We start from the raw sequence: 15,127 nt of genomic DNA, 5'->3' as shown, positions 1-15,127 counted from the left end.
CGCACAGACACCGTAACAAGTGGAGAAAATGGCGTTCGGTTTGAAGTGTCCCCAAGAGTTGTGGTTCTCTCTTTTTATTCTATACCAGGGCAAACAAGGAGCCCAGTGGGCTCTGTAGGTGTGGAACGGGCCCAGGCGAGGAGGAATGAGCAGGAGACAGAGGGAACAAACGCCATCTTCCTCCTGTCCGTGGGGCAGAGGTGGCCTTTGCCCTGCGTTTGCATGCAGTCCTTCTGTATTTTAAAGCCTTCAGCTTACCCTTAGGTTGCAACATGGTCTTTAAGAACTCAGGTCTTAAAATGTGACTCGTAGAGACATCCCGAGCACCTAGGGACTCCATGTGAATTAGTGGGGGAGTTAAATAAAACCGTCAAGCAGATTGGAACACGGAGTAAAGCAGATTGTTTTGAGTTAATGTTAATTTTCAGATGCTCTCGCAGTTGTTTTCTTTATCATCATCTTTACCTTTCCTCTTCTTCCCTGTAAAAGGCTCCTTCCTTCCCTTGCCTGTTTTTTCTCACAGCTGACTCCGATTTATTTATATGTCTACTCCTGAATGTTAGTATGTAGGCAGAAACCTCTTCCTTAGCGTAAATTTTTTTACAGACTTGGCATCCAACTATTTGAAGAATTTATCTGTTTTCAAATGTGTGATATTGTACTATGAAGCAACTTTATTGGTATTTTAACACATTTTTGCATATTACTTATGCACGTGTGTGTGTGCTACATGCACACGTGTGTGATGAGTTTGGTTTATTTCTTCAGTTACGCTGCTGCCTTGCTATGATAATATTTTTTTCTTGTAATGGGAGCTTGACCCTTGGGATTTGTTCCCCAAGGGTTTACCACTCTCTCTGAGGTGGGTTCTTCACTTCTGGAACTTGTTTGTCTGGTCTGCTGCTAGCTTGAGGGGAAGCAGTTTGGAGGGACTAACGTAGACGGCCAGCCAGTGTAGCTGGTCAAGCATTCCTAAGGAGGGTTCTTTCTGGAGACCACAGGAAGCCAAGGGTGGCACTGGATGGGCTGGAAGCTGTCCAGGACAGTCTGGTGAGGAGTGGGCGACTTCTGCTTGAAGTTCGTGTTCCACGGAGAGTTTTGTTTAAGCTGTGAACGGGAGTCCTCAGTGGACTTTGAGAAACCTGAAATGTGCCAGCTGAAGCCGTAGAGTCCGACTCAAGCCTGAGAGCTTGTTCCTTTTGTAAACTGTTGACTAGTCAGAGAAAGCAAAATGCAGCTCTTCAATGAGGAGGACCCTGGTAAAATGAAATGAGGTAAATGAGAGACTGAGAGCTGAGAAGATTCAAGTGGAAATCCTGAAGGTATGTCTGTTTGCTGAAAATGTAGCCCCGTGCCTTGGAATAATTAATTCAAAATGCAGGATCCTGGCTGGGCATGTAGTTCAGAAATCTAGTACTTACTTGCCTAGCATGTACGAGTCTGTTTGAGAGTCATGAGGAAAGTGTTTAAAGTGTCTCAGCCCTCAGGGAAGGGAATCTGGGTCTTCCCTGGGGCTCTGGGTTAGAATTTCACTAGCTTTGGAGTCTGGATATTTAAGCAACCAAAATTCTGGGTAAGTAAATCTATTTGGTTAACTCAGAGGTGTCCCAATGGTCACCTTCTTTAAAACATAGATAATTCATAAATCTGAACATTTACAAGTCTGTAGTAACCTATTTGTCATTTATCAGGAGATATTTAAATGGTAGACTGTCCCAAATTCTGATTAGGGTTATAGTCTTTTAGACTATTAACAACAATTGTAACTCATTGTTTTTCCCAAAGAATGGTGTTGGAAATGGAGGTAAAGGTTTTTAATCCCCAACTCAAGCTAAGAGTTACCCCGCTGCTCCAGGTTTTTTTTTGTTGTTGTTGTTTTTTTTTTTTTTTGGTTTTTTGAGACAGGGTTTTTCTGCTTAGCCCTGGTTGTTCTGGAACTCACTCTGTAGACCAGGCTGGCCTTGAACTCATAGAGATCCGCCTGCCTCTCCCTCCTGAGTGCTGGGATTAAAGCTGAGCGCCACCACTGCCTGTCCCCTGTGGGACCTTCCTTGTGATCCTGTGGCTGGGGTTGGAGCATTGGCCTGGGTGGATTGATCTGTTATCTCAGAGGAATAGCCAGCGACCTGTAGGTTCTATGGTGAAGCGACAAGAAGAATGAGGAAATCAGGGGCAGAGCTGAATTCGCCCCGGAGGGATGTTGTTAAAGGAGGAGTGATAAGGAGGGGAGGGTGGGGTGGCTGTTTAGTAAGCAAAGACGTCTTTACTTCCTTTCCTTCTAGAGTGTCTAATCCCCTCTCTCTTCCCCGCCATCGTTCTCTGTACACTGAGCTCTGCTGACCGCAGCAGCAGGAGTGAGTAGTGACTAGAGAGGGGAAGAGGGTGAGGAGAGGTACTGGGCAGCTCACTGGGAAGGATGAATGAAGAGACGGAGGAGCGGAAGGCGAAGGAGGGAGGAAGCGGACTTCTCCTGGAGACGGAAACGTAAGCTGCGTGTGTCACCATTTGCTTACTGCTCTTGTGTCTCAAAGTGATTTCATTGGAAGGAGGATGTGTGAGTCACTCTAGAATGTTCTAGTGTTTCGGGCAGTTGTTTTGTCTACTTGGTTTTTTTTTTTTTTTTTTAAGTCCAGGATAGTCTAGAATTCTGTATAGCACAGGCCGGCCTCAAACTTGACCCCTTCCTGCCAAAGCACCTCCCCACCTGTGGAGTGCTGGGATGCGAGGCTTGTAGGCTTGGGTCACCACTCAGGGCTGGGGTAAAGCCTCTCCCCAAAGTCTTTCAGACTTCACTGCCCTAAAACGGTTAGCAGGCGACCTGCATCTCTGTTGTACTGGGTACAGGTGGAGAGTTTTCAGCTACTGCTTTTGTTTAGGAAGCTTGGTTTCCTTGGGAAGGTTGTACAGTTTAGGTCATCGATGATACCCAACTGTAGAATAATCTGCGAAGTAATAACATTCAGTTATTAGAATTTCCCTCTGAAACTGAAACAGGTGTCTTGATTCTAGGAAGAAAACTTTACCTGGAGACATTCCAGAGTTTTCTTGTAATACTTTGGTTGGTTTTTATAGGCACTTAAAAAAAATGATGGCAATTGTATTTTTCTAAGTGATCTATTAAGGCCCTCTGATTACTTTTTAAATGGATATTAAGCGTATGTGCATTCAGAGTTGAGATGAGTGTTTCTTAACTCTTCCCAGTGAGGCAACAGGTAATTAAAGTACATGCTGTTTTTATTGACGGTTGTACTGTCTGATGGGTTACTGAAGATCACCTTGGGCCGGGGTGCAGCTCAGTAGTGCAGTACTTGCTTAGTGTGCGTGAGATCCCAGGTTCAGTCCTCAGTACAACAGAAACAGAGACAGCAGGAGAGATGGCGTGGCACATGAGCCTGCGGGGTTTTTTTAAAGCAGGCAGGCTCAGACTTGACGTTCAGGAGCTGATGGGTTCTGTTTTTGTAACCTTAGGCAGGGCATGTTAGTGGGACGTTGGAGGGAGAGTGGCAGACTGAAACGGAAGTAGGATTAGAAATGTGAATTAAGTCTCGGTCTCAACAGGTGGGCATTCATATTTTGGTCTTCCAGAAAGGGAATTAAAAATAAACTAAGTAGATTTAAGAATAATTTGGAGAGATGGCTCAGTGGTTAAGAGCACCAGCTGTTCTGCCACAGAACCCGGGATCCATTCCCAGCACCCACGTGGCAGCTCACATCCTCCTCCAGTTCCAGAGGATCTGGCACCCCCACACAGACATACATCCTGGTAAAACACCAGTGCACATAAAAATAAATAAATCTTTTTTAAAAAGAGTAATTTATTTTTCATTACTCTATATAACTTCATTCCTGTTGAAGACTGAATACTATCTTTGGTTGGTTGTTTCTCTCCATGTTAAACGTGGGACCGGGCTTAATACACCACCCAGTAGCTTCACAGGGCATCTGGACTGTAAATGGGCAGACCTGGCCTAGCAGACGTCTGATTGTGTGTTACCATCTGGTGGTATTGTTGAATTTTATTAATGTGATTAAACAATAAATGAACAAGCGATAAATTAATTGCACTAACGAGCAATTTCTATGTTGTCATGGCACAGATAAGATCATACACAACAAGGAGGTGGGGGTGGGACGCATAACATCTCAACAGCAGCCCTTTCCTGGGAGTTATTTTTAGTGTCAGGAAATATCAAATATTTGTAAGCCTCTTTAACTGCCTTTCCTAGTCACACAGATTTGGCAAATCTGGTTGTTTACATACTTACCCTATGTTTGACACGGAGGCGACAAGAGTTGGATCTTATTTCTTCTGGGTAAATATTTCCTTTTTCTTTAAAATAAACGTTAGAAATTAGTAAATTATACAGTTTTATCCAGCCTTTTTTTTTTTTTTTTTGGTCAGAGTAGATAAATTGATGTTTTGTCAAATACCGGTTTTTGAGTCATTGGGTGTCTTAGACCTTGTCTAAGGCAGGGGCTCATTCTGTAGGTAGTCCAGGCTGGCCTTGAACTCAAGATCCTTCTACCTCAACCTCTTGTGCCCTGAGATTATGGTGTGTAGCATCATCACGCTCAGCTTACTTCTAACACTTGTAGAAGCATGTTTTAGCTGGAGATTTAAGAAAACCGTGGTGCACAAGTGCAAGGGTGTGGATGTGGTGTGAATGTGGTGTGAATGTGGTTCAAGTGTGCGGGAGTGCTGCGGTATGGCACATGCGGAGGTCAGAGGACGACCTCTGGTGTCTTCAGTTCTCACCTTCCAGCTTTGGAGACAGGATCTCCCGGTTTCCCACTGCTTCCTTCCCAGGCTGGTGGACATCATCAGGCTGGTGGGCATCAGGCTGGTGGGCATCAGGCTGGTGGGCATCAGGCTGGTGGGCATCAGGCTGGTGGGCCTGCAAGGTGCCAGGGTTCTCCTCTTCTGCTATCACCCGCGTTGACATAGGAACACCCCGGGGTTACAGATGAGCACCCTGCTGTGTCAGCGTTGTGTGAGTTCTAGGGATTTGAACTCAGGTCCTACAGCTTGTGTGGCAAGCATTACCCACTGACCCATTTCTCCAGCCCTTCGTGTTTTTCAGTTAAGAACTGAGCCATGGGGAGCTAGAGGGAAGGAAGGCTCAGTGGTTAAGAGTACTTACTGCTCAGAGGTATCAGTTCAGTTCCTAGAACTTCCGTCAGATGGCTCACAGCTGCCTGTAACCCCTGCTCCAGGAGATTGGGCACCGTCTTATGGCTTCTGTGGGCACCTGTACATGTGAGGCATACAGTCACACAAACACATAAATTAAGAAAACACACTAAACAAACTCAGCAGTGGAAACTAATTATTTAGCTGAGAAAGTATAGTGCTACCTTTATTAGTTTATTTGTCCATAATGGCCCACATTAGCCTTTTCTACCTTGAATATACAGTTACTCAAGAGTCAACGGTATGATTTCTCAGTTTATTAATGCCATAGTCTTATTTTCTATCACTCCCCATTACATTTCTTTTGAATTTTGTATTCATGTCATACCTTTGTTAACTTTTAATGTTTAGATTTTTAATTTTATTTTATATGTATGAACATTTTACCTGTATGTGTTGTATGTATGTATGTATGCATGTATGTATACTATGTGCATGCCTGATACCTATAGAAGTCAGATATGGCATCAGATCAGGAATTTGAGTAACAGATGGTTATAATCCACCATATATATGGGTGGTGGGAATTGAACCTGGGTCCTCTGTAAGAGTGAATTTTATTTTGTTTTGTTTTGTTTTTCGAGACAGGGTTTCTCTGTGTAGCTTTGGAGCCTGTCCTGGAACTCACTCTGTAGCCCAGGCTGGCCTCGAACTCACAGAGAACTGCCTGCCTCTGCCTCCCGAGTGATGGGATTTGTAAGAGTGGATCTTAACCACTGAGCAATCTCTCCAGTTTATTCCCTAACCCTCTTGTATTTTTTTTTTTTAACATATCAGGCTAGTAACTTAACTCCTACTCTAAAGAAAATCCCTTTTGAGTTGCAAACATCTTAGTAGATTCGGTCCGTTCCCGTGTTGATCAATTGTCTGCCTATATTTACCTGCCAAGAACTTAAAGGATTACATATGTAAGCTGGTCAATACTTGGAAAGTAGAGGCAGGAGGACCTTGAGTTCTGAGTCATCCTTAGCTACATAATCGAGCCTGGGCTACATGAGACCCTGTCTCAAACAAACAAACAATAAATTACAAATACTTGAGGGGAAGCAGAGAAAGAAAGAAATCTGGTCACTGGCATATCTGCCTTGCCCCACAAGTTCATTTTGGGAACACTACCCCAGGACCAAAGTCAGAAGGCAGAGGAGTAAAGCAGTTTCTGTTTTACTGGAATGAACATTCTAACTTTGGGAGGTCTAGGTCCGGTAGAGGAGGAAATCATTACTTGGGAAGAAGTGGGGAAGGTGAACTTGGCCTGGAGGTCCCCAGGTAGTTCAGGGGAATTCCAGATCCAGGGTCCTGTTTGTACAGAAAGAGATAAGCATTTTCCCCTTTCAGGAATTCATAAGTAACAACTGTGCTTGTGTATGACTTTTGACTTCTATAAGCTTTCTGTGTTCTTGCAGACAGTCCTTAAAATTGTCATCTTTTTTCTGAAATCACAGATGTATTTGTTAGGGCCCTTTGGATTAAAGAAGTATGATGTTTCTATTAGCCTATTTATTTTAATGCCATTTTGGTGGGGACTACAGTTGAGCAGGGCCTTGCTCTGTAGTTCTGGCTGGCCTGGTATTCTACTCTGATAGCCCAGATGTCCTTAACGTGCAGCAATCCTCCTGCCTCAGTTTCCTGTGTACTGGGATTACACGTGTGCTCCACAGTGCCTGAATTTAAGAAAATTATAAAACTAAGCCTGGAGATGGTAAAGTGTTTGCCTAGCACAGGCCCTGGGTTCAATCCCCAAGCAGTGCATAAAAATAGGCATGGTGAAGCCGGACGGTGGTGGTGCACACCTTTAATCCCAGCACTCAGAAGGCAGAGGCAGGTGGATCTCTGTGAGTTTGAGGCCAGCCTGGTCTACAGATCGAGTTCCAGGACAGGCTGCAGAGAAATCCTGTCTAGGAAAAAACAAAAACAAAAATAGGCATGGTGGTCATGGCTGTAATTCCAACACTCCTGAGGTAGAGACAGGAATGGATCAGAAGTTCAAGGCTATCTTTGGGCTATATAACAAATTCCAGGATAGCCTGGGCTATATGACACCGTACCTCAAAAAAAATTTTTTTAAGACTATACTTTAGGTACAGAGAATGGTTTGCATTATAGCACATTTTGGTTTGAGAAGCTAGGAAGAATTACTGACATGTAAAGAAAATATTCTGAATTCAAAGTAAGTTCAAAACTGGGCATTGTGGCATATTCCTGTAATCAAAGCACTTGGCCAGCAGAGGCAAGAAAACTGGGAGCTGAGTTCAAGGTCAGCCTTGGCTATAAGTGAGACCCAGTTTCAAGAAAGAGAGAGAGAGAGAGAGAGAGAGAGAGAGAGAGAGAGAGAGAGAGAGAGAGAGAGAGAGAGAGAGAGAGAGAGAGAAGGGACTGCCTACTATTTTCTTGGTGGGAAGGGGAAATTGCTTTGGTGGTGTAACCCGCCTCTGGTCATTTTGTTTGTGAATCTGTCTGGAAAAAAAAAAAACAGTATTTGTAAGTAGTTTTGACGTTGTCAAAAAGAATCTGTCACAGAAGTTGCAAAAACAGGCCTGGCCCTGTAGCTTGTCAGTGACGTCTAGTGCTCCGCCGTGATTTCCAGGAAGAGCAGCTGTCCCCTGCAGTCACCTTTCCCAGTTTCTCAGAATCTTATGTTTACATAGACCCTTGTTGGTTCCACTTGAGGGTGGATGGGAGTGTTGTTGTACCCGTTTGTGAAGAAGTTGAATCACGTTGAAGTGGTTTTATGAGAAAGAGTGATGGTGGATCCACGGCGGGCCGGCTTAGTGGCTGGAGCCCTCCTCTCCCGGAGTCCATTTACTAGATCAGTCTTCCAGTTAGCAAGTATTTGGGTTTCTGCTACAGGAGAAGTTAAGTAATAAACACCAAAAAAAAAGAGGATTTCCCATGAATTTTGAATTAAAAAGAAAAGCAAGTGTATGTAGTCTATGTTCAAAATGGTGTGGCTGCTTGTTCAACTTCTAGCTCATGTGGATTCAGTTGCAAACTTGGTGTATTTTGCTTGGATCATTTATTTGGTCAGAGTCAGTGTCTTAATAATGTTTATATAGGTGGTCATGCATCCTGATACCATTTGGAGCATTATAAAGAGTTATAGATGTACTGGGGCTGTCTAAATCTGAAAAGGAATTCTGAATCTGTGATGGTTTGGCAGCTGCAAATCGGAGTCCAGGGACTGGACCGGGAAGGAGTAATTTGTACCTGCCTTTCTACCGATCTTTGGATGTATCAGCAGTCAGATTATTGGATGAGAGTGCTTTTCTCCACACCACCCCCCACCCCCCACATACATGGCTCAGGAGGAGGGGACAGTCTGTCCAGCCACTCAGATTAGCCCAGGGAGAGACTTGTCTACAAATCCAGGTATGGTTTAGTTGGTGGCAAGAGATTCCGATGTCAGTCTGTCAGAGGGTTGGGGGTAAGGAAACTATTAAGGAGTTTCCCCCTCCCCCCAAATCAAGTAGTTTGAAATTAATTAATTATACCTTTTAGTAGTTCTAGGTTAACTATACTCATGGACTTACTACATTTTGTAACTAAAGGAGTCATTGCCAAGCTTCTTTATCAGCCTCTTCACTCATTGATAAAATCCAAACCTTAGCAAGACTCACGGACTTTTCCCCTGTCAGGAAGATGAGAAGCTGTAAGACCAGGGCTCCATCCTAGAGCTCCAGACCTTCCTTCCCCTTCTAGAGACAGTCAGGATTTGAAAGCTCCCTTCCTCCCCATGGTGGGAAGATTCCGACTGACTTGCATCATCACTCAGTTCTCTTGTGAAAGATACTATTACCTAGTTAGGAAGGAGGGCTATCCCAGCTGCACCGGAACACAGAATTACAGGCTCATTGTGTTCGACACGGGTCAGGGAGGTGAATGTTTGAATTAAGCAAGCTCGTTCAGCATGCAGTTTGGGCGAGAGTTAGAGTGTGTCTTACTGTGTTGCCCAGGCTGAGACTCCTAGACTCAAATCATCCTCCTGCCTCAGCCTCAGCATACCTCTAAACCTGGCTCAAAAATGTCAGACTGGTGCCACCAGTATATGTTAACAACACCTGGTTTCCTCACACTATCAGACTCCTTCAATCCCGTGCTTCCTCTGCCCTACCAAAAGTCAGAACCGGAGAATCGCAGGGACTGGAAATGCTCTCCACGTCAGATACTGTGGACTTGGTCTGTAACCAGACAAGCTCCTACCGTTTCTGACAGGCTGAGAATTATGCCAGGAGCTCTTGCCCATGCAACTTAGTCCTTATTATTCTGCAAGATGGATCTTATCACTTTTTTCAATAGACGAGGAAACTAAGTAACTTGCTCAGGGCCATGCAGACAGTACATAGATAACCAACTATTGAACTACGAGTTCTTTTAAAAAATTTTTTTTAATTGATTTTGCTTACCAACCACAGTTCCCCTCCCTCTTCTCTTTCCTTTTCCTCCCCCTACCTCCTTCCTACTCCCCATACAAGTTCTGATCCTGTGGCATACCGACTCAAATCCTCACTCAATGTTATTCTTCACTGTTAGCCATGGTTTTGATATTTTATTATGTTTAATACTGGTAGAGGACTGTGGACCTTTTATCCAGGATACAAGGTATCCTGTTCCCAGTCTAGTCATAATACCCAGATTTTTCAAGCAGGAAGAACTCAGTGATTGCTATATTTATGGTCAGGCAAGAGATGCTTCAAACTTTGGAAACTGAATCATATCACATTTTCATTTGGTCTATTCAGTGGTGGTGACCACTCAAAGCAAGTTAAATGTGGTTTCTGTCATTTGCTGGTTGAGTGTGGTCATTCATGACATGGAAAACATTATACATGACTTACAATTATGACATATAATACTTGCTTTTTTAAAAATTTAGACAGGGTTTCTTTGTGTAACAGCCCTGGCTGTCCTGGAACACGCATTGTAGACCAGGCTGGCCTTGAACTTACAGAGATCCATTTGCCTCTGCCTCTTTGAGTGCTGGGACTAAAGGTGAGCGTCACCACCGCCCAGCTGTAATACTTGCTTTTTTAATCTCTTCTTTTATGTTCCTCATGCTGTCAGGCACTTTTTTTAACCTCCAAAGTTCTCTCATTTAATAAAGTGAATCACTATTGATAGATTTCCCCAGAGTAAATAATTTTGTAAGACTAAAGTACCTTATATAATAAATTATATCACCTCCCCTTTTTGAGACAGGACCTTATTATGTAGACCAGACTGGCCTCAGACTGTGGACCCTCGTGCCTCAGCCTCCCAGGCAGTAGGATGACGGGCATATGCTAGCACTTGCAGGATTATCTCTGTCTATATCTAGCACTGACATTATTATCTTAATGAACAAATGGGCTCAAATTAATGGTAGGGTGTTTCTCCCAGAGAGGCAGATGAATAGTGGACAGTGAAATCAAAGATTTTTTAAAATTATTTTTTTAAGAAAACAAAGATTGTGTTTCACTTGCTGGAGATTTTGGGTCCTGAGAAGGTTAAGACCTGGACATTGGATGCAGGTGTGTGTTCAGTCAGGACAGACACAGAGATGCTCCTCAACAGAGCTGCTGGCATTATTGCTATGGCTGCTGTGTGGCTCAGTCCCTAACCTCAGCCTGTCGGAGCCTAGCTGCATTTGCCGCTAAGACGCCACTTGGTGATGTATTTTGTTTTCCTTTTCTTTTCTCCCCTTGGCATAACAGGTAGAAACTGACTTAAGAAGTTAAATAGACAAGATTGATCTTCTGGGGTGTGTGTGTGTGTGTGTGTGTGTGTGTGTGTGTGTATGTATGTGTTGTGGGTATGTGTGTGTGTATATGTGTGTGTGTGTGTGTGTGTGTGTGTGTGCGTGCGCGGTGTGTTGAGGGCTCAGTCATCTATCCCATTGTACCTTTTATCATTTATTATTTTTAATATTTATTATTATTGGCATGGTTCATCCTGCCTAGGCTCAAGTAACCCATAGTGTGTCTCGTTTCAAGCAAGTCAGTGCCATAAATCATATTTAAATTACCTCTGTGCACACCTCTTGGGTATTTTTACACTATTTACATACTTTAATTACTGTACTAGTTGTAACAGGTTTCTCCAAAGTGAGCTGGGGAAGACTGGCCCTACAATTAGGTAGATACAGGTACATGAAAGGACTCAAACTGTATTTCAGTTAAAACTACCCTGTAATTCAGACCTTCAATGGATGTGTAATGTTTTCTCAATTTAAACCAAATTAAAATCTACCGAGAAATGGCCACACGGTTGTTAGCCTGGTGGTCAGGGTGTTTCCTGTGGAAGGGTGTGTGAGTAGGGGCCTGCAGTGATTAGTCTCCCGGTGTGGACACAAACGTGTGTTGTTTCACTGCCTTGTGTAACCCACTTCCTGCCTCTCTTGTTCTCCCACATTTCCCTTGGTAAGGCAGGGTGGAAAGGGAGCAGTGATGAGCTGCAGTTCTGGCCTTCGGAAGGGCCTGATGAGCTCCCTCAGGTATCCTCCGTCTGCAGGTGGTCTGGATGGCTAAAGATTTCTGCCTAATGACAGTTGATTGCCGAGCTCTCTGCCTCTCACGTAACCATAGTGACATTTTAATAGCCAATGGGGATACTTTCAGGTGGTCCCCTCCCCCCCTTAGCTAATCGGATACAGGGATGGTTGAAATTGTAGATTTTGTTTGTTGGACTTTCATAGTAACTAGAAATGTTTTGTTTTGTTTTGTTTTGTTTTTTCTTTTCTTTTTGAGACCAGGTCTTGCTACAATAGCCCTGGCTGGCCTGGAACTCTCTGTGTAGAACTCACGATGAGTCACTGCACCTGGCTTATTTTTTACCTTGATGGAAATTAATCAAGGCAGTCCTTTAATTCCAGCACTTGAGATGCAAGGCCGGCATATCTTTGTGAATTTGAAGTTAGCTTGGTCTACATATCGAGTTCTAGGCCAGCCAGGGCTGCAGAGTCAGACCCTTTCTAAAAAAAAAAAAAAAAACAATCTCTGGGAAATCAAAAGCATAGCCTCCTGTTATATCCATATGTTAGGCAGTTCTTAGCCTCTAGAAATGGTTTTGATGGTTGTTCGTGGAAATTTGTAGTGATACAATTATAGGTTCAAATGAAGCAAAGAAATAATAGAGAGAGACAAGCTGATCACACTGAAGCTTTGTGGTACCATTTTATACAACCCTGTGAAATACCACAACCAGAAAGTGACGTTGATACAGTTCACTGAGGTTTAGGTTTCCGCAGATTCTGTTCTTGCCTTTTTACTGCCGTGCACCCCTCTGTCATTTCTCTCCCCAGTCCTGGCAACTGCTAATCCATTTAAAACATTTCAGCCATCCCAGTAATGTTATACAAAATGCACCGTGCAGGATACAGCTTTATGGTATTGGCTTTTTTTTCATGCACCATGGCTCTTTGTAGGTCCATCCAAATTGTATACATCAATAGGTCTATTTTAAAAATTATTATTACTGAGGAGTATCTGAGTGAAGTGATACCCAGGCTGGTTTTGCTGCCTGGCTTTGGAACTAAAGCTATAATGAACATTTCTTTGGGTTCAAGTTTTTGTGTTGATAGACATTTTCATTCCCTTGGATAAAGCCCTAACAGTACATTTATTTATTTAACATTCAGTTTTATAAGGAATTATCAAGCCCTTTTTGAAATTTTATTTTTCATTATTGTATGTATATGATTGTGTGTGTGTTTGTGTGTGTGTGTGTGTGTGTGTGTGTGTTTGTAAGGGTGTAAATACATGCCATAGTGTGCGTGTGGAGGGCAGAAGACATCTTGGTGGTTGGTTTTCTCCTTCCCCCTTTACGTGGGTCCCAGAAATTATCTAACTCTTTCCCAGAGTAAAGGTACCATATTTCCAGCAGCACTATGTGAGTAGGGATGGAGGGAGAGGGGATCCAGTGTCTCAGCATCCTGGCCAATAATAGCTGAATATTACTGTTCTCTGGTTTTTAGATTGTAATATGTGTGTAGTGATATCCCAGTGTACTTAATTTGCATTTTCTTGGTGGTTAATGATGCCGACTATCCTTTCATGTGCTTGTCATATAGATAATATATATATATAATCTGTATATACATTTCAGTGAAATCGTTATTTCTTCTCTTTGTGTTCTTTTATTGGTGTTAGGGGTAAAAACCCTGGGCCTTTCTTATGCTAAGCAGATGGTAACCATTAAGCTACCTCCCAAGCTTGTCCCTGCCACCCTCAGTGTGTGTGTGTGTGTGTGTGTGTGTGTGTGTGTGTGTGTGTGTGTGATTTTTCTAATGAGAGTTCTTGGTTTATTTTATTACCTGTGTTATTATTTCATGCAGCTTAGGCTGGCCTGACAGTTACCATCTTCCTGCCCCAGCCTACTGAGTGTAGGGCTTACACTATATATCCAGCTTAGTTCATTATTCTTAGTAAGATTGACTTTGTTACTAAACCTCATTGGTATCCCACTGGCTAGAGAATAAAATTCCAGCTCTGTAGTGTAGTATGGCAGACCACAGTCAACTTTCCAAGTCTCAGAGTCTTATTACCCACCTACTCTAATCTGTCCGTGGCCATTCCACTAAACTCTTTACCCAGACCTCATTTCTTACCCTTCTAGACTTCATTCAGCGTTAACCTTTAATATACATTGTGACTTTACTCTGTCATTTTGTTTTTAAAGACAGGATATCATATAGACAAGGCTGGCCTCAGACTTACTGCGTACCAGAGGATGACTTCAACCTCAGATTCTCTTGCCTTCCCCTCCCCAGAGCTGCAGTGACAGGTCCAGGCTGCCACATCCAGTTTTGTGCAGCTCCATGTGAAACCCAGGGCTCGGTGCCTGCCAGGCAGGCCAGGCCCTCTGTTCCCTGAGTCATATCCCTAGCCCTTCCTCTCTGACTGAGGAAGAGGAACAGATGCACTCCTCCACAGACTTTGTTGCTTTCTCTCCATTTATCCAGTTTCATTTTTCTCTCTGCCATTCCCTGTTCCTGGCAGTAGTTACCTGTTTCTGACTGTGTCTCTTTAGAACATGGCCTTCGTGACTGGGAGGTGCATTGTGTTGCATGGCTTTATCACCAGTGCTTCGAACTTTTTTTAGAATGTAGTAGACACTTGGTAAATGCTTGTTGAAAGAATGAATGTGAAGCCGGACGGTGGTGGTGCACGCCTTTAATCCTAGCACTCAGGAGGCAGAGGCAGGTGGATCTCTGTGAGTTCGAGGCCAGCCTGGTCTACAAAGCGAGTTCCAGGAAAGGCGCAAAGCTACACAGAGAAACCCTGTCTCGAAAAACCAAAAGAAAAAAAAAAAGAAAGAAAAACAAATGAATGTGTCAGGGCATTTTTGTGCGTCTGTGTCTTTAATCTCTCCCTTAGCATATCGCCTAGCATATATTGCTCATGCTACAATAAAAATAATAGTGTTTACTCTATTTTTACTATATATCAAGCGGTGCAGGGTACCCTGTTCCTAGGTGTTTATCGGTTACATCGAACTAACTTTTCATTCTTTTGTAATACTTCATTATCTCCCTCTCTACCCACAAATACATGAGAATCAACATTGTGAGAGATCACAAGCACCTTTGTACCATTGGCCCTCGCTGATACTGGCACACATTAGATGACTACATCTGTACAAACAGTAGTCAGGTTAACTATTACTTTTATTTATATGAGGTCAGAATCTAGCTGCGTTTTGAGTAAACTCGTGTTCCACTGAGCAGGCTTCCAGAGTGCACAGGAAACACCTGTTAATTTTGGAAGGCAGTTCCATCGATTGGGAGAGCTACTGCTGTTGACTAAAAGAGTATTCCTTTGGAGAAGAGAAATTGGACTAAAAGGTCATTCGTGTGTCCGTCGTTATTAGTTCTTTGGGAACATCTGACTGTATTGTGGCGTAGTTAAACAAAAGTTTTGTGTTCATCCAACCCCACTATTCCTCTTCTCAGAACTCCAGAAAGCA

At 43.3% G+C, this 15,127-nt stretch overlaps 1 protein-coding gene across 1 annotated transcript in view; it reads left to right on the top strand.

Annotated features, from left to right (window-relative positions):
• Fgd6 (FYVE, RhoGEF and PH domain containing 6) overlaps positions 1–15,127 on the top strand; it is a 117,156-nt gene that overhangs the window by 10,367 nt on the left and 91,662 nt on the right. The window lies entirely within an intron of this gene.

Source organism: Peromyscus eremicus, chromosome 18, assembly GCF_949786415.1.
Source record: "Peromyscus eremicus chromosome 18, PerEre_H2_v1, whole genome shotgun sequence".
NCBI lineage: Eukaryota > Metazoa > Chordata > Mammalia > Rodentia > Cricetidae > Peromyscus > Peromyscus eremicus.
This window is presented reverse-complemented; position numbering and strand designations above follow the sequence as displayed.